This window comes from Tyto alba, unplaced genomic scaffold (assembly GCF_018691265.1).
Source record: "Tyto alba isolate M040663 unplaced genomic scaffold, T.alba_DEE_v4.0 Super-Scaffold_1, whole genome shotgun sequence".
Lineage (NCBI taxonomy): Eukaryota > Metazoa > Chordata > Aves > Strigiformes > Tytonidae > Tyto > Tyto alba.
Genome location: NW_024881261.1, coordinates 17,875,999 through 17,895,554, shown reverse-complemented (window position 1 = coordinate 17,895,554; position 19,556 = coordinate 17,875,999). Strand labels below are relative to the sequence as shown.

Below are 19,556 nucleotides of genomic sequence, written 5' to 3'. Positions count from 1 at the left end.
CTTTGCTTATATCTGGAAAATGAACTTGACCAAAATTTATATACTAACAGATGAGGATAAAGATGCTAACAGAATTTCCAAGCTTCTTTTACCCCTCAGTCATTTACTATGGCTGTAACAAAACAAGCTTATTTACACAGTATATAAATTCCTTTCACAACCAAAAGTCTAAGATGGTTCCCTACAGCCAAATGAGAAAACACTGCCACTTGCAGCCACTGTTTTCCATCAGTTTTCCAATTCTCTTGTCTGCTGAGCACATAAAACCAGTGATACTTGCTTTCTAAAAGAAAAATTTGCTTATCTATCATGTTATAACATGCTTTAGGGTACTTAGACTATAAAAGATATTGTATAATAACTAAAATCAGTCCTCTAATGCAGCAATCATTTTAAAAGCCACATAGAACATGTAAGAAAAAAAAAAATCTGTGTAGAGCAGATACATTCTTTATTTTCTAATGACCAAGGACTTATAAATCATCTGAAAAAGATCATTTAGCCATCTGAAGATGACTAAAAATTACTCTTAACTGATTTCTCCAGTCAAACTCCATCTATGGAATAAGTAGTGTTGAGGCATTTCCATTAAATACATCAAATAGAGCGGGTCACAGATTTCCCTCATTGCAGCATGCATACAGTAATGTGTTACAGTGGAGAAGCGCAGTTTGAACCTGAACTATGCTCGTCCAACAAAGTAAAAGGAAACATTCAATTTTTTTCAGTGTCAAAAATTTCAGTTAACGTAACATTGTGAATGTTAAATAAAATGATCTGAACTCTACAAGTCATCATTTTTTTCAGTTTCTGTTCTGCAGATAATTGAAATCTTCTTTTTCCCTCTAGGTTTGGTCACAATGCTGGAACTGCCTGCAGCGTTGAAATTTCAGATTTCACTCATCCTTTAAACAGAAAGCAAAACCAATGGAATTCTTAGGGTATTTAAAAGTGTTTCAGTCATATATTGTCTGGCCTGTTACAACCCTGAAGATACTTAGTCAGGATTTTTGATCAGATTAAATGGTTTTCTAAAACTAAATTCACCAAAAGCAGAACTAAAACTTGATTCCATTACTCTTGATTAACTTTTTCAGCTGTTGACTTACATGAGCTTTGCTTCCAAAGACTATCAGACGGATAATCAAATAGCAGAAACATATTCCAAAGTGAGAAAGAAGCCCCTAAAAACAATACTTATTTTCATAAAGAGGTATTTACAGCAATTTCTAATAATGTGGGAACCCTTTCCCCCCCCCCCGCTCTTGATAACCTAATGTTGTTTTCCAACACTGTTATGGCTTTTGTCAGCCATAACTTTTTTGCAACATTTTATGATTGTCATATTTGCCTTCCAAAAGAAAAGCATCTATCACATTATGATGTAGTGTGCAGTATGTAGGTTTTGAATGAGTCTGTAAAACACAAACCTGTTTTGTTCAGGGATCAATATATCACTGGATACCTTCAACATCATACTAAGATTTAATATCTAGCACTCTGCATAGCTCTGTGGGATATAGTTTTAAACTAATGGTGAAAAATGGTTATGCCAAGTTTGCTAGAATGTTTTACTTTTTCCATGGCCAAGAAAATTAATTTATTGGGTTATTTGATTGGCTATTGATCATTTATTATTTGCCTTTAAAAAAGCAAAGTCTTTGGATCCAATCTACATTACTAGCTTTTGCTGACTAACTGACAGTCGCAGGCCTAAGGTGATGTAATTCATGATTACTGTAGTTAGCAAACGATCCAGCTGTGGACAGTTATTTTGGCAAAACTACAGTGTCACTAGAAGACCTAATGTTATTTGGAAGAATGTGCATATGAGGCAGTTGTGGAATAAGCTATGCCAGTAACTGAACAATTTTGCCAGCACAAGTAGAATGAAATTAGAGGTACTATATAAGCATGGCTGATCCTGTGAACAGACTACACTCTTACACTGCTGCCTACATACAGAGATTAAACCAGGGCTTTTCATCATAGTTTCAATATTATACCGCATTATTTTGTCCACATTGCCATATTTTCATTTAAAACATAGGTAGATCACAGTCACACTTAAGCACACTTTTCTATAAACAGCATCATAGGCAGGAAATTCTGTATGAGAATAATTTACTATGTGGTAATTTATGTTTTTTTTAAAAAAATAGGGCTTTTTTGTTTTGTTTTTTTTTGGGGGGGTGGGGTGGGGAATCTTAGAGATTGGTCCAGACAGGATGACATAGCTGGAAAGAAGGGTGATAAATAAGAGAAAAAAAAAAAAAAACAACAAACCAAAAAAAAAGAAAAAAAAAAAACAAAAAAACAAAACCAAACAAAAACGAAACGTTAATGGGATTGTTAGAATGAAATGCTTGTGCAGAGAGAAAGAAAGAAAATAGGACAAATATATAGACGGGGGACAGGCTATGCTGTGCTGAAGCAAGGTCAGAGGGAGAAGCAACAGGAGAATTTGACTGGAGAAGAAGTCACATGGGAGGTGAAAAAAGGGGTTTTTACAGCAGTATTTGGGGAAGTTTTCATTTCGTATCTGATTTCATTCCAAAGTCCAGCAGTGAGAGAGATTCATGAACTGTTTAAACTGACAGAAAGCTAGAGGAAATAGAAATTATACAGCTTTATTATTTAATAACAATCCCATAGTTTGTATGGCAAACTGGACCTAACAATCCTACAGAAAGAACTTTTGTTTGTACTCAGCAGCACAGCAAACATAGCTGGTGACTTCCTTTTCCCTACACCTGTGAAATTCAACTGTGAAGACTGCATACCCCAGGCACTGTGATTTCATGTGACCTTACATTCTGCCTACATTTTGTTGGGCTAAAATGTGGGTGAGTCACAAAAGCTGCTGTCATGATAACGTGTTACTGTGCAGTGGAAGGTTGTCAGGAGAAATTGGAAGCTGAGACAGAAGGCTGCTAGAGGTGACAGTGGGTGGTGTCCCTGAAGACCTTCACAGCTATTATGTCCTTAGGGCCTGGGCATGGAGGCAGATTAGACTTTTGCTAGAAAAAAAAAGAGAACAGAGCAGGTAGAAGAGCAGAAGCGAGGGGCCCATGACATGTGAATAGGAGATCGCGATGAGCAACTAGAGGGGTTGGTTTGGAAAAAATCTCGTGTGGAACAGATCTGATTTGGGCCTTTAGACCACAGATCAATGTACAAGTAACTGGACATTTGTATAGTGTTTCTTCCTAAGTCTGTATAACTAAAAAGGGGAAAACACATTAAAGTTGGATGTGGACTTTTGTGCCCAGTTCTGCCACGGGGAGCACTCTCTAGCTTCCTTTGAAACCCCAGTTTCTTTCCTGCTTGAGTTTATTTTTGTTCTTTAGTCTTGTTCAAGTGCATTGATGAAATAAACTATGTTAAAATTTGACCTGAAAAAAAAAAAAGATTAAGTTGCTAAGTCTGCTACAATTAGCTATTAACAGAAATTAGCACAATTACTGTAATAAAATATTTTCTTGCAGTGCAAACTGACGTTCAGATATCCCCATTCATCTTCTCAAAAAGTAAATGCTCCCTATGATAAAATATCCTCTATATAGAAGATATCAGTTTACAGCTAAATATTGTTTCACTCCCAAATTAATTAATTTTCTGCTTATACACTTTCAAGAAGGAACAGTAGTAGAAAGTTCTCTGGTAACGAAAAGACCTAGTAGTTACAGTCAAACTATCTCTATCAGCAGAAAATTAGTAAAGACCATAAATACCTTCAAATTTGAAAGACAACTAAGACATTCAGGCCTTAAGGAAACTCCTCTTGATTTTAATAGAATTAGAACTTCAACCCTCCTGTTTAGCAAAGGATGTTAAAACAAAACGTTACAAACCGAGACACTTGTCCAACCTGAGGAAAAGAATTCAGTTGCCTTCCCCCCGCCCCCCATTTGGGAGTTATGGTTGGAGATAGTGATTTTTAAGTTTTTTTTTTTGGGGGGTGGTGGGGGTGGGGAAGAACTGCTATGAATTAATGACATCATCTGAAACAGACATGTAACTGCTCTTGGAAAAGTCTGTTTGCAATCTAGAAGTTGTTGGCTGCATGACCTTAGGCAAGTGAAAGCATGTGGTACACTTCTGGTTTGTGCCATGGTTTGCCCATCACTGCAGTGGTGATGATAATGATGCCTTTGAAAAGGACTTTGTGATGCACAGCTAAAGACAGCTATAAGCAGAGGGTCACTATTAAGTTTTGTGGTCAGAATAAGAAAATGCAGCAAGTCTGAAGAGATGCTATGAGAGTCACATACAGCAGCTAGAAATTATTTAAAGACCAGAAATCATAGGCTAAGGAAGTTGAACCACAAAAGAGTCTGCAAGTTTAATGCTGTATCTTTTGAGTTGCTAGCTTTCCGTTATCTTTCTGCCTACCATCCCTGATTACCAGTGCATCTATTTATGCATACATTTGCAGAATAATTTTTTTTTCCTGAAGCTCAGGCTGAAATCAAGGCACACTAGAACCTGCATGGCAGCATGGTTATCGCTCGTGTATTCATTCCACACTTCAGAAAACCATTCGAAGTGCCCTGTTATTTGTATGCACCACATAATTTATCTAATGGTAAATAACCAATCCTTGGAATACATTTTTCCTTACTATATGGAAGAAATTAGAACACATAATGTACTCTGAGGGAATACTTGTATAGTACTGTGCATACCTTATAACAAACACCATATAATGATACTGGACTTCCATGAAGTTCCAGCATTCCTATCCAACTGATACTAAAGTTGAGTGACATAACTGCAAACAATGTCCATACCACAACATGGTAGTTAGAGGCACATAAGAACACTTATAGTTCTTATTGTTGCAATAAACAAACAAATTGAATATGTTAAGAATTCAGATCTGATGTAAGACTTGCTAATGCATCAAAAAGCTAGGTCTGGTAGGCTCAAATATAATCACGGAGAATAGATGAACTTAGAAAAACCACATAATATCTACTTTTTCAGGACTACTCTTTTAAAAAAAAAAAAAAAAATCAAAAGCTCTACCCTCAAACACTGACTCAACAGCTGTGCTACTTCAATTTTTTGCTGCTACAAAGCAGAAATTTTAAGAAAGTTGTCTTTAGAAAAATATGACCTACAACTACACCAGTTGTAACTGTTTGGTAAGAATATTTCTTGGCATTGCATCCTAGCATATGGAGGAAGGTAGGTTTCTAATGTTACCGTTTCATTCCTGTAACATTGATTAAACTCTGAACCATCTATGTGTCTTCATGAAGATAGGAGGCTATATTAGGAAGTTAACTGTACTGTCAACAAGTCACATTGTGCAAGGGGGTATTCAGTTGTTTCAGAGAAGGAAGAAAAGGCTGCCGCCATGTTATGCTGATCTCTTCCTATATTTGCACATCTCTCCTAAATTTATACTTATGAAAAGTTCTGCCTTAAGTTTTTAAAATCCTGATACTGTAGAAATACCACACACCCAGATATCCAAGTTTCTGTCCAAGGAGGTATTGCAACATGCTCAAATTGAAGCATGAATGCATTCCACTGCGTGTAGTGAAAACAGTCACACGTTTCAGAAATGCATGCTCCTATTTTCCTTGCACAACTGAGGCAAATTGGTCATGTGGAGAATAGAAAAAGTAGCTCTTAATACTTCAAGATAATACATAAAAGCAGATCTACCTCTGCCTCTTCCTTATTTTACAATATTAAAACTTCAGACAAGGTGAAGAGTGTCAGCCAGCGTAAAGATGTGGCCGGGGTGTGATGGCTGCCTTTTTGGTTTAGGGCTTTTGAATCAGTTCACAAACAAGTTGTGGACCATTATAACACTCACACATAGACCCCTGCTGTATACTTGAAAGTAATCCTGCTTTAATCATTTGCAAAGGTGCAGAAGATGTATCCCAATTACAATTTTATCATGGCAAAGAACATGCATTTTATTTCTTTACATACCAATAACTGTCTTGATGGCATCGAGATTTCCATTGTTATCTCTCAGCTTATTATCTTGAAATAGCTAGTTCAGATCAACATTGAGCTCTAACAACATTTAGATTATTTTAGACTATTTAAGGTGATAAATTGCAGACAATGAGGAAATTCACTGTCTTCTTCCCCTGCCCATTGAGCCTTCCACAGAGTTATCGCTTGGGCTGTAGGACACAGTCTGCTGGGCTGGTATTAGGCATGCCTGGCTGAGGAATGTAAGGGTCACTGCAGCTCTTCAAGTACACACTCATACCCCTACCAGTATTTCAACAGTATGGAAAGAGTAGATATTAAGAAATGCCGATTCCATCACAATTAGGTTTATAAGGGAGTATTCTGATTTGCATGAAAGCTTCAGGGAGAGGGAGAGAGACTTAAGAATGGTTTATAAATTATTATTGAGTGCTTAAGTGTAAGTTACTTTAGGGAAAAAAAATATTTTTCAGTATTTCATTCTTATTTTCCAGGGGAAGAAAGTTTCTGCGCTACTTGAATCTGAAACAGGTCTTCTTTTAACTATTCAGAAAAAAAAAAAGGTCATGATGAAAGAGCCTTGAGGTGCCAACTCCACCACCACAGCAATCAAGTCACACTAAAAATACTTCAGTAATGGTCAGCTTCTGCTTTTTTCCTCTCAAACCCTGTATTTAACTTTGTTCTCCTTCACTCAGAAACATTTCCCATCTTCCAGTTCCCTCTATTCCACCAGTTATTTAAAAGATTAGGAAATACTAAATAACTTAAATGCAAAAGCCATCTTCAGAGGACACCCTGATTAAACCATTAAGCAATTAATTAAATTTTTCTAATTTGCATAGGGCTCATACATCTTAGTGAGGCAAAGGCTACTCTTCCTACAACTCTGAAAACACACACTTGGCCAGTATTCCTTATTTCACTGCAGACGAAGCAGACACACTTTTTGCTTCGAAGCGTGTCTGATCAGTCGCTCCAGACCTGTATTTACCTTCCGCACTTCCCTGCGCCGCCCTGGCGACCAGCAGTAACTCCCTTTTACCCTAAAACTGCCAACTTCCTTGTGCCCCACAGAGTCCCGATCCCCCCGCTCCCGCGCGGGACGCGGCTCCCCCTTCCCCGTCCCTCCTCCCCGCGCAGCTCCGCGCCCGCAGAAGCCCCCGCGCCCCACTCGCGGAGGAGACCGGGAGTGGCCCGAGGCCCTACCTGAACTTCTCCCCGGCCGGCACGGTCAGCCTGTTCAGCCTGTCCATGCTCCGCCGGGACGCTCCGCCGGGACGCGCCGCGCCGCACTGCCCCCGGCCCGGCACCGGCACCTGCCCCTGCCCCGGCGGCCGCTTCCTCCCGCCAGGCCCGGCTCCTTCCCAGCGCCGAGACTCGGAGCTCGGCAACAACTCTTCTGCCAGTAATGCCTGCGCCGGGTTAAATCGCTGCCGTGCCGAGCTGTGACAACTTCCCTCCGCCCTGCCCGCGGGCGCTCGCAGAGGGGCGACCCGGTGCTCGGGGCGCCCGGCCCCGCCCCGCCCCGCCCCGCCCCGCCCCGCGCACAGGTGGCCGCGGCACCGGGAGCGGAGGTGGAGCCTTGGGAAAGGGGAACGTGAGGCCTCGCTAATCCGCTCCTCCCTGCAGAGCAGTCGGAGTGTTGAGGGAAGTACTGGTTTGGTTTTGGAGAAAGGTGAGCCAGCAGTTGGGGTGTCCTGGCTCTGCAGCGGGTTAGGTTTCGGTAAGCGCCGCCGAGCTGTGGCGGGGCCGGGGCCGGGCAGCCCGCCCGCAGCTGTCGGGCCGGCCCGCGCTGGCTTTGCAGGCGGCGGGGAGCGGTGAGGGCGCGGGGCTCCCCACGCCTGCGCTCCCCACGCCTGCGCTCCCCACGCCTGCGCTCCCCACTCCTGTGCTCCCCACTCCTGCGCTCCCCGGTGAAGATGTGCCAGGTAGCAACGTGCTGCCGTGGGAACTTTTCCCGTCCCAAACGTTCTCCAGCAAAGCCAGAAAAAAAAATCCTGCTATCCCCATCCTTCTGAATATAACTGTAAGGGGAAAAAAAAAAAAAAAAAAAAAAGTTTCCTCACTGTTTCTTAAACTAAGACAGGAGCAAGCCCTGATCCTCCCAGCGACACGGCGAGGCCATTCCCACCAAAGATGTAGGCAGCTGATCTCTGTTTTATGGCTCTGATATCTTTGAGCTTGGGACTTTTTGTTTAGTTTTGGGCTCAACCATTTTTTCCTCTTTAAAGATGAACTTTATAGGCAGCTGCTTGCTTCTGAAGGGCAATGTAAGCAGATAATTATGTTCAGTCTTTATTCTGAAGTGCTGATCGATTTGAATTCCACACCTTTGGAGAATGAATCTTACTGCTCTCTTGTATCTTTGGCCTGTCTTCAGCTTAGTTTATAAGCTAAGGTTGATCTAGACAGGAAATCTACTAATTCTTTTTTTTTTTTTTTTTTTAAATGTACATCTGCATCATGTTAATATGTTTTGAGGACACCTGAAGTTATTTCTTGGGAGATTCTCATTGCCATTTAGGCTAGATTTTCACATGGATGTGTCTTCTCCCTAGATTGTACTGACTACAGTTTTTTTATGTGAAAATGTAGCAGCAAAACAGATTTTCCTGGTTAGTTCAGATGACTCGGGGGAAACAGCCTGCCATGAGATTTGTGTCTTTGATAAGCGTATTGCTCTGATCTTGGTATGGCTGATGTTTCTGATCTCTAAGCTTTCAACATGAAAATCACTCGATGTTTGCATACAGTACTTCTCTAGGGAGGGCCCATAGTGAACAAATTGCACTTTTTGGGGTATCTTATAAAGTTTGTGGGTTTTAAGGAATAACATAGTAATGTTGAATGTTATTTACTACACAAAACTTTGAAATTCCACCCTGTGTTGTAGCTGGTTATGAACTGGACACCTTTGCAATTTTATTCTCTAAAAGTTGTTTTGAAAATTAAATTAATTTTGAATTAGTTAAAATTAACACTCTGGCAATATGAAGTGTGTTAATAAATTGCAGTGTTACTTTACTTTTTGCTTATATAATCTTCCCGCTATATCTAAATGTGTATCAGAACATGGGATTTTCTCAGTAGGCTCATGCAGTGATTTCTCTTACACAACACTGTCTCTTGCCTGACTGTTGCAGAAATCCCAGACTGTTTCCCTTTGAGATCCTTGGTGGCAGCCTGTCTTTTGCACTGCTGTGCTGGTTTTGCTTTGTTTCTTCCTGACTCAACAGTTTACAGGTTTAGTTTTAATGCTCTGCAGTGCCCGGTGCGGAGGGTTTTCACACCTGTCCTCGCAGCGCTGTCACCTTGCTGCTCCTGGGAAGGGCCCGCTGCTGATGCCTTGTGCTCAGGGCAGTCCCCGAGTCCCCTGTGCTCAGGGCTTGGTGACAGCACGGCTCATGCAGGTTCTCTCATCCCTGTGATCTGCTGGCCCACGTGTCTGTGTAGCTGTGCAGTGAAACGGATTGAGAAAGGAGACCACTACAAACTATCTAGCAAAAAGTCACAGAAAAGGAGGTTTTAACTACATCGGTTCATTGGTTTGATTCGGTGCACAGATATTTGTGAGGGTGCAGCACAGGGTGGGATGAATAGGGTGTGTGACTGCTTAGACTGGTACTGCTGCCAAGGAGTTACTCCTAAGAAAGTCTCCATTGCACAAGACTTGTTAATGAGATTTTGTGTCATCTGCCATGGGGCCTGTCCACTGGTCATGCCTCAGCCTACTTGCTTCTTCCATGTACGCATGTGGCCAAATACAAAGCCCTGCTTCACTTTACTATCTACAAGAAGTTTGTAGCCAAAAAAGAACAAAACCCTTTCCTAATACTCCATCAGGGCTTGTTTTTACTTGTCTGGAAAGCAGTACAAGGAGAGGAGCTAAATGCTTGTCCTCACAGTCCTGGCCCTCTGAATGCTTACACAGGGCATATCTTACTTACCTTTATATTCACTCCTACCAAGACATACTGGCACCAGGATTTTTTCTTGGGCAGAAAAGAGTCCTGGCCCAGAATTAGCAGGCATCACTAGTACCAGGGGATGTGGCCTACACCAGCTCTCTTTGCTCATGCTGAACACGGGAGAAGAGTAAGATAGCCTCTTCCTCCCTAAAAAAACACATACAGGACCCAGTATCCCACTGTTAGCTTAAACCCAAGACATCTGAGACAGTGGTTTCTCATGGGCACCTTGGAATATGCTGTTCCTGGGAAAACAATAGAGAGTCAAGTGCAGGCAAAGTCCTGAAATTAAGACAAGGAAGCCACTCTCCCAAACGTGAAACAAAGCCTTTCTAGTTACTGTGAAATTCCTCCTCTTCCCCATTTTAAATGTGTATGTGCATCAAAACCATCTGGATCTAAACAGTGTAGCCTCACTGGAAAATGACTACAGCCCGCTTAGCTCTTTCTGGTCTGCTTCCAAATCAGCCTATCTGGCCATCTACCCTGGTGTTGAGAAAGTTTGGTTGGGTGTAATGAGATAGGACAACCACTAGAGAAAAACCTTAAATAAAAAGCAACATGCCCAAGTCCCACCAAACAGCCCTAGGCCTCTTCTTTTTGCAGCAGGTGGTTTCAGAGTCCAAACTTCTGGCCCGTATTGGGACTTATCCTGTCTATGGTCAAAAGGGCTTTTGTATAGTCCATATGGAGCAAAGCAGACCATAGTTTCTAGCTGGCAAGAAGGGCTCTGCAGACCTGCATCAGGGATGGGGAAGGTGAGTGGCAGCAGTTCCTCTACCCCTCTGGTTAATTCATCACCCCAAAATGGCGTCTCTGGGGGCCCAGGCTGGAGAGGGGGGGCAGGGCTTTAGTAACCCCCACTCCAGGAAACACCCTGCCTTCCTCTTCAGGAGCCCTGTGAGGGCCTGGAGGCGGTGGCAGGTTTAAGCCACACAGTGAACATAATGTCATGCTATTTTTGTAGTTGCAGCCCCAGCAACTGTGCCTCTTTGACCTAATATGCTCATTTGGAGAATGCCAAAGAGGAACTGGGATTTGTTTTACCATGTGGGTGGCATCTTGACCATAGTGATGGTTAACACAAAACCTTCCTTCCCGGCCATGAGCCCCTTTCTTGGCAGAGAGGGATTTGTTTCGAAGGATGCCTGTGCCACCTCTGCGCTCCCTGGCACATCTGGGGCCAAGGGGGACAGCGTTGGATGCACGGTCATGGTCTGGCAAGTGCTGCTACCCACTGAGACGTGGCCTGGCAGCCTGGACCAGCCTGCACCACCCAGCTGAGGGGACAGGTCCCAGAGGTGTGGGGCATAATGGTGTCCCATGAGAATGTATTGGATAAGGCTTTCTGCAGAGGTGTCCCCCCAGTACTGGTCTTCTGGAACATCATCATTCAAGGCCTTTACCTAAAAGGTGTTTTCTTATCTAATGTTTTAAGAACCTGCATTCACACAGACTCTGCCATTTTTGTGATTACATAGATAACCACTAACTTTATTTTCCTGTATATGGCTACAAAAGAAACAGAATAAATTTCTGGCACCATTACTTAACACAGGTAATGCAGGATTTGCTAGTAAAGTCCCTTAGCAGGATGGTTCACAGAATACGCAGGATCTTTTATTTTTATTTTTGATGCTCAAAATGCCATTGAAATTTTGGAAAAGACCAAAATGCTTGGACAGGTTTTCTAAATGCCACTGACTGTTGCAACATAATTTCCTCTTCCCTGCAAGTGTTGTGGCTTAGTCTGGATTTGTCTGTCTAATCCTCTCCCAATATGACTGTGTAATTCTCCATTTGTGCTCATGAATAAAAAGATTTTTAAAAGAGACTTCTTTATCTTGTATATTCAGAAACTGAAATTATTTTTTACCCCCTCTGCTATTTTCTGCTCTTTATGTCCATCTGGCTCATTCCTTGTACACACTGCCTCACCCCGGCAGCGTGTTCTGGTTTCTATTTCAGAGCTGTGAGGTTGAGGCATGGTCAAAACCAGACTTGGTGGAACAAACCCTGTCTGACACTGTGAGTATCCTACCTTCATTTGGTCAAAATTTGCTGTGAATTTCTGGATATTTCCTGTTTACTCAGGGATCCAGTTTTCTATACCCTATTGTTAAGATCATTTATAGTTTGACTTTGATTCTCTGACTAGATAGAAAACTCCTGCAGCACAGAAACAAGGGACCAGAAGACTTGTGTGAAGACTTTTAGTCCTTGGTAGGTGGTGTTCCTAGATCAGAACAAGCATTTTCATACAGAGCCAGTAATTGTAGAGAAACCACTAGGTAATAACCAGAGTCTGACTGCTATCAGTGACAAGACTGATGGTTTTTCTTGGCTGAAGGTTTCTCTCTGACTCCTTTGATGTCCGCCTTTCCTGATTTCCACTGAAATTAATGCTCTCTAGTTTAATACTTTCCAGTACGTGGTTTGTATGATGATTTTGGGTTTATCAGGGATTCCTGCTGAAACTACTAATATCACTGATATTCATATTACAATGTTAAATATTATACAAAATACCAGCTGTACATATATTCCTTTTAAATTCATAAGCTTTGATGCTAACACCTTTTCATGGAGACCATTCATGCCCTTGTCTTAATGTGGATTACAGATTATGACTATGTTTAGTTTAGGGAGTCTAGGGGGGCCTGTTTGAGTTCCTGATCTGGGTTGGCAGCTGAAGCCACATCCTGATTGCATCGTGGGGCGAGGCTCAGTGATGCAAGAGCATCTGCCCATAGCCTCCTCAGTATGACAAGAAACCCTAGAAATGTGTCCTGGGCAGGAGCTGTGGCATACAGGAGATATGGACAACTGAGCTGTAGGAAAGTGTGAAAAGTTCAGGCCAGTGTATAGGCACAACCTTGGCTCTCAGTTGCCATTTCTGAACTGCTAGGATTTCACACAGATAAAATAAAAAGCAGAGAATTGTAAACTGGATCATGTAGCATAAAAATTTAGCAATGAGAAGGTAACTAAAAAGAATGACAAATAGATTAGTTTAAAACATCAATTTACAGTAAATCTTTTTAATGTTTATTTTTAATGCTTTGAGGAGACAGTGCTGCATCAAAGGATCTCAATGAACTATGCATGACTATTTCAAGAGGAAGCTATTTTTTACAGATTGCATTAATGCTCATAGATACAGTCTAGTGCCTTCAATGTATATAAACCAGCTGAGAAACCTGAAGTAAGCAGTTGGTTTGATAACCAGGTTTTAATTTTATTCATAACATGACCATGTAAGACTTACTTTTTCTCTCAGTCATGCTAGAAAACCCATTTCTTAACCCCTTTTCAATTAGCAACATTTTGTTTCCAACATTAACAGATAAGATTTTTTCTTAGAAGTACTCATGAGTCAAGGATACAACTGTTCTTTTCATTATAGGAAGGAATTACTCAAGTGGATTTCATGTATGACCTGTCTTACCAAGTAGCTAGTGTATTTTTTCATTTTGACTTCCCCACTTCTGGGGAATGTGAGGAACCACAAGATATTACACATTTTACTCTTTAAAAGACAGCTCTGCGAGCTTTTGCTTGGCTTTTCCTTCAGGAAGTCCTGACAAAAGAGCAGCAGTTTAAGATCTCATGAGTAATAAGTAAAATGATTGAAAATTCACTTCAAAATATCTGTCTGATTTTACTTTCTTGAGGTCATAATATTTCACCTAGCTCAGAGGTACTTTTCCCTGCCTATATCTACATGCTGCCTTAAATCTCTCCCAGACTGTGATAATTGCTTCAAAGAGAGTATTTATTCATACATAAAGGTTCTATTTAAAATTGGAGTCTACTGCTTGAGCTTTGACTTCGTCCTACTACTGGGATAGCACTAAAGGTGAGAACTCCTACCATGTAATGTGAATGTAAATATAGCTGGTCAGTAGAAAGAATTTGACTTGATCAGTCTGTGTTCATATGAAAGTCAGTAAATGATTGCTGCAGTTCTGTTTTTCAAGGCTGTGGAAAATTAGTGAAAATAGCCCAAATTGATACCACCTACATCTGGATTGGAACACAGCCCAAATTCATGCCACATGAATCTGACATGGAATTTGTAGCCGTGTTTCAGGCTTGAATCTTTCCTAAAGGCCTGCTATTTTAAAGTATTTTGTATATATTTGTTCTCTTCTGCTTTCAGAATATCTGTAGGAAGACGTGACAGCAATATGCTGTGGGGATGAAGAGTGGAGGGGAAACAGAGGTTAGCAGTAGGCTGTCACATGCTGCCTGGGAGGGTTTTGTGCATGATTATATGTGTCTGAATGCAAATTTGTGGGACTTGGTATTAAGCCAAAAGAGCACTCAAACTCTACTGTTTAAAACTATGCCAATTTAGACATAGATTTTTCCCCCTTGATTTCTATTTTGGTTGATACACTGCCTACTTAACTTACAGTTCAGTGTCTCATAGCTGGTATTTGGAAACCGTGAGTTTATGGAACATGATTTCTCATGACATCCTCAGTATTTACTTCTTACTGATTGCTATAAACAGGTGAGACACTGCTGCTTCATATTTAAAATAATACATCTCTGTTTTTTCCAAGCATTGCCCTCAGACTCTCATTAACTAGTCTATTGGAATGTATTTTTTTTCCATTTCCAGGATGCTTATAAGCTGTTTTAAATTAGAAAACAATACTTGTGCAGAAGTTACCTGTGGGCATTTAGTTGTGTCTTGCAGATGAGACGAAGGTATTTTTCTCTCTCAAGTATTTTTAAATAATACTGGTTTTCAGAAGTTTTAGCATCCTCACTGTGAGTCAAATGGCTCAATCCCACAGTGTTAATTTTTGAAGACTCCTAGCAACAGCCCTAGATATCTTAAAGCTTTAATCAGTTGTCACTTTGGATATTAAATGGCATATTCAGAGTTGTTCGTAAAGTAATAGTAGTAATATAGTAATAATAAATTTATTTGAATGGGATTTGGCTTTGTCTTTAGGCTCACTGGAGGAAACAGGCCGTATATGTAGGCATGTACTGTGGGGTAGGCAAAGATGTGAAAACAGTAAATTTATTAGGATTTTCTCATGAAGGGGCTTCTGAGCTAACTCACAATAGCACCTGCAGAGAAAATGTGTTTTATTTCCCTGGGGACAAACCCACTGTGTAAAAAGCTGCACTTCTGCTTTTCAGTTTTACTGTCATCTGTTCCACATGCATACAGAAACACAAAACTTGATCCTTCAGACAGACTAACTATTTAATGTTAAACTGAAAGTGTTTGAGGTCAGATTGCCTTGGAGGTAGTGACCTGTGTTGAAGCCAACCGACAGCTACAGTGTCTCTGAAGAGCACTGCTGCTGCAGTGCTGAGGATGGGGGAGGAGAAGCGTTTTGTGTCCTTCCATTCTGTGTGTGCCGACTGAGCATCAGCCAGAATTCAGATGTAGGCAGTGAATGGTCTAAATATGTTTGTGTCCCTGCTGACAAAATTGCTGTGTTTATTTACACAGACAAAAGGTTGCACAAAGTTTTAAAATTTCAAAATGAAGGGGATGCCTTAAAATTGTTTTTTTTTGTATAGCACTGGTACTGTTTACACATATAATGATGCTTTCGGTACCTGGAACATGCTAAAAAAACAATAGTTTTTAAACCACTTCTTTCCTACACTGACCTGTAATACGTACAGCCAAGGAAAATGGTCGGTGCATCTTTTCTCTGCCACAATTTGGTAATCTGCACTTCTTCACTGACCATAATAATTGCTGTCTGATTACTGACAAAAAATACTTTTGTTTGTATTCTCTTTTGTTTCCATGTGTTTCCATCTTCTTAAGACTCTTCTCTTCTGTTTCTTGGATAACTAGAACTGCCTAATGCTATGTTCTGGGATCGGAAATGTCACTGAATATAAAAAGTTCCAAGCATTCTTCTAATCCAAAAAGCATAGTGGTTTCGAAGTACTGCCTTCAAAAAAAGTTAGTGAAGTGATCAAGATGATGGGGGACTTTCTATAGAAAGAAATTATTATCTTATTAATTTAAAAAGTAGCACACTACTATTTGAAATAATAACAGGATAGCATTTTATGACCAAAGGTTCTATATGATTGTGAAATGAGATAAAGTTTCATGGAATACTTTCTTCTGTAGATAAAAATTGCTCAGACTTGTAACTAAAGCCATGAATTTTTTTCTGTTGTCTAAGACTGCAAATTTTCTGAATTGTTGCAAAGAATATGTTTACACAGTTGGTAACTTCAATTGCATTAAGACTACAAAACTGTAGCAGATGAATAGGAGTGCCGCACTATATCAGAGTGGGTTATTATTTTTTATATATCCTATTTTGAAGCATTTATCGCTGTAGTACAGCATTTAAAAGAGTTATTTCATAAGTCTGTGGTCATAAGAGCCTGCATCTTTCTACTCTCAAAGTATATTGGGAGAAAAAAATTCTACATTTAGTATCAAACACTGGGTTTCAGAATAAGTTTCTACTTTTTTGTCATCCCTTCAGACTTAAAATATAACAGGAACTTGGGGAGAAGAAGAAAGAAAATTTGATAGAAGCTTACATGTAAAGAAACGTTTATATGTAAATTTGAATATTCATTGCATTGCAGTAGCATCTAGTCTTATTCATCAACATTTATCCATTTCCATTATATGTTGTTCTAATAGAACAAGAAGAAGGTCACTGCACTGAGGAAATTGCAGTCTAAAATATTTTGGGATTAAAGAAGGTTTCTGACTGGTAGTTTAGAAAGAATATATATAGATGATAGTCTTACAAGATTTTTAATTTCTGGACACTAGTGGATTTTACTGACGTGCAGCATAGACTTGGGTACTTAAACCTTCTTTGTGTTTTAGAGGTCTGCCTGGGGTTATGTTATACATTTGAAATTGTCCTGTTTGTTATTGCCACAATGATCTTGAATCAGGAATATGTTAATGAGTGAGGACTCTATTGCTACGTACTATTTGTAATTTGAAACTGTTGACAAAGCATATATTATTTGTATATCTTTTGCTATAAAATGTTCATATTAGTTGGCAAATAGGATGACAATAGTGATACAACAGAGTCTTCCAGGGAGAAATTGTTGTTTTTCAAGGTATCTGTTCCTTCAGGGTTGTGATTTCTCTCAAGCTTAAGGCTTCCTTGAGGTCGGTTAACTTTCATCATTCTGTTCACAGGACAATTTCCTCTTTTATGAAAAAGACTCCTCAAAGTATCATGAGCTTTTGAAGAAATTACAGATTTCTATTATTATTCTTATCCCTGGTGGAACTGATACCACCACTTTCCTGAATCAAAGTTCACAGTGTAAATTTATTTGTTTCATCATGGTCCGTTGGGGTGTTATACCAGCTCAGCAAGTGACGATGTACTGTTCATACATATTTGCTCATTTTCATCTTTCTTAGGCACCTAATGTCACAAATGTCACATTAGACCTTTGATCTGACCCAGGATTGCTTTACTTTAAGTAAGCCAATACTCAAGGATTAGAAAGAAATGTTGTAATAAAGGAGCAAAATTTTGAGCTTGGCATAGAATAAATTCTAAGACTGCCCAGGTGTCTGCTGGAGCTATGCCATGGGGTTGCGTATTAAAGTGTTCTTGGTGCATTGGTTGTGAATGAACAACACTTCAAATCTGTACAGAAAGTGAGGCTTTCCCAGAAACTGGTGTTCCATCCTGTGGACTCTGCAACTTAATAGACAGGTAAAGATATATGCTGGCATGCTGGTTTTGACTTAGTCTGGTTCTAGACCATTTCCATCTTTAATCCTGAAGAAATTAGTCCAATTACTCATTGTGGTTAACAGAGGATATGATACTATATTCACCTTGATGGTGGTAGACAAGTGTTGCTGGGAAGACATTATCTGTAAGGGCTCTGGTCTGTGATCTGAAATTAGCTGTATTTGTTATTTCTCAGTGTTTTCTCAGAGCTGCTATTTTTTTTTTTTTTAAGCTAAAAACCAATGAAGTACCAGTGTGATGGAGGCATATCATACATGTTTAGTACTGCTTTTGTTTAAAAGCTGAAATTGTTGAAATTTTTGTTTTATCTATAATTTTCAATAAAACCCTGGAAAGGGATTAGCTAGAAGAGAATACCTGTAAAACCGTACATGTGAATCATAATTCTGTTTCTTTAAAAAGACAAAGTAATGTCAGGAAATATTTGACTTTGGAATTTTTTTCAAAGTATATTTAAATTTATCTATCTTTGGGCTATACGTGGACAAAACCCATCTAGTTATGAATAATTTCTTAAACATTATTTGTATCAGTAATATAAAAGGAATATGGCTGGTAGTTCATGCTGACATTTCAAGCAATACAAATAATCCTTTTACTTCTGTAATCTTGAACTGTAATATCTATTCATTAAAGCAACAGCATGGGTACGTGTTATATTCCCATGTATTTCTTCAGGATATTATTGCTTGAACCAGAGGAATGAGATAAGGAAAATACATACTGTTAAAAGTAAAATTATATCAGCCAGATCCAGGATTTAGAAAGATCTGATTAGCTTTATGAAATTTATGGTAAGGCAAATTAACTGAAATGGTAAGATATTTTTAGGTTATTGTCTGTATTCTGAGAGCTTTGTAAAATAATAAGCCATGAAACTCAGCAGTGAGGAACTAAATAGGAGAAATGACAGAGCTGTGGTAGCAGGTGTCTGGGGAAACTGAAGTGCCAGAATTGTGAAGAAGAAACTGAGACTTAGTGCTCTGTCAAGGATATCATTGGAGAGTACCTAAAATGTGCAATGGCAGTGAGTGGAGAAGAACGGAAAACAGGAAGGCTAGTATAAGTCCTGTAAAATACATAAAATCTCTATTTTTCCCCTTAGAAATCTTGACCATTAGGAACAGAGGGATATTGTCAGACTTTGAAAAATCAGGCATGGCTTGTAGAAGAATAAAATAAAATATTTTTTAAAACAGATCAGGCAATACTGTTCCATTATAATTTTTAACAGCAGTCTCAGCTGAGACCAAGACAGCTTTGGCAGGGAGACTGCACTGCTTCCCTACTCTGGACAATGTCCTTTCCTCCCTCTCTACTCTAGAAGGTTGATAAAATAACCTGCGAGGGGTGATCTGAGTAGTCCTAAACTGTAACATGCTACAGGGAAGCTGCATATACTGCTGTTAGTGTGAAAAGGGATTAGCCATAGTCTGGCCTGAAAACACTTCTCAAGAATTCAGAGCATATCTGAATTTTACTTCTACAAATTGTAAACAAACATCCAGATTGTAAAGTCAAAGTGTGTTTACACTGTGCAGTTGAGCAGGATGCCAGAGCTGGTGACAGTGGAGCGTCCTCTGGTACAATATGTAGCGGAACTGCACCTTGAGACAAGGCATTTCATCATCCAGTAGTGCAGCTTTCCCGAATCTGGCAGCTGAGCACCTCCTGTGCTTGGTGCTAGTTTCTCAGTCCCTATGCTGCACCCACTGCAAGTGTACAGATGCTCTGAAGCATTGAAAATTAGAGAAAGCTAGCATGCAGGTTGCCTGTGACTCTGAATTTCATAAATATGCGCATTATGATACTGCCTGTATTTAGGTGGTTACAGATGATCTATCCAGAGAGGTTTTCTGATGCTCTGAAACAT

At 40.0% G+C, this 19,556-nt stretch overlaps 2 protein-coding genes across 2 annotated transcripts in view; one reads left to right on the top strand and one right to left on the bottom strand.

The window, feature by feature from the left end:
* The window catches only part of ZNF518A (zinc finger protein 518A), a 59,387-nt gene extending 57,233 nt beyond the window's left edge, over positions 1-2,154 (top strand). Inside the window, exon 5 of the transcript XR_004407394.2 lies at positions 850-2,154. The gene's annotated coding sequence lies outside the window, so the exon portion shown is untranslated. The remainder of the gene's footprint in view (positions 1-849) is intronic.
* Positions 1-19,556, bottom strand: part of BLNK (B cell linker) — a 105,446-nt gene that overhangs the window by 42,037 nt on the left and 43,853 nt on the right.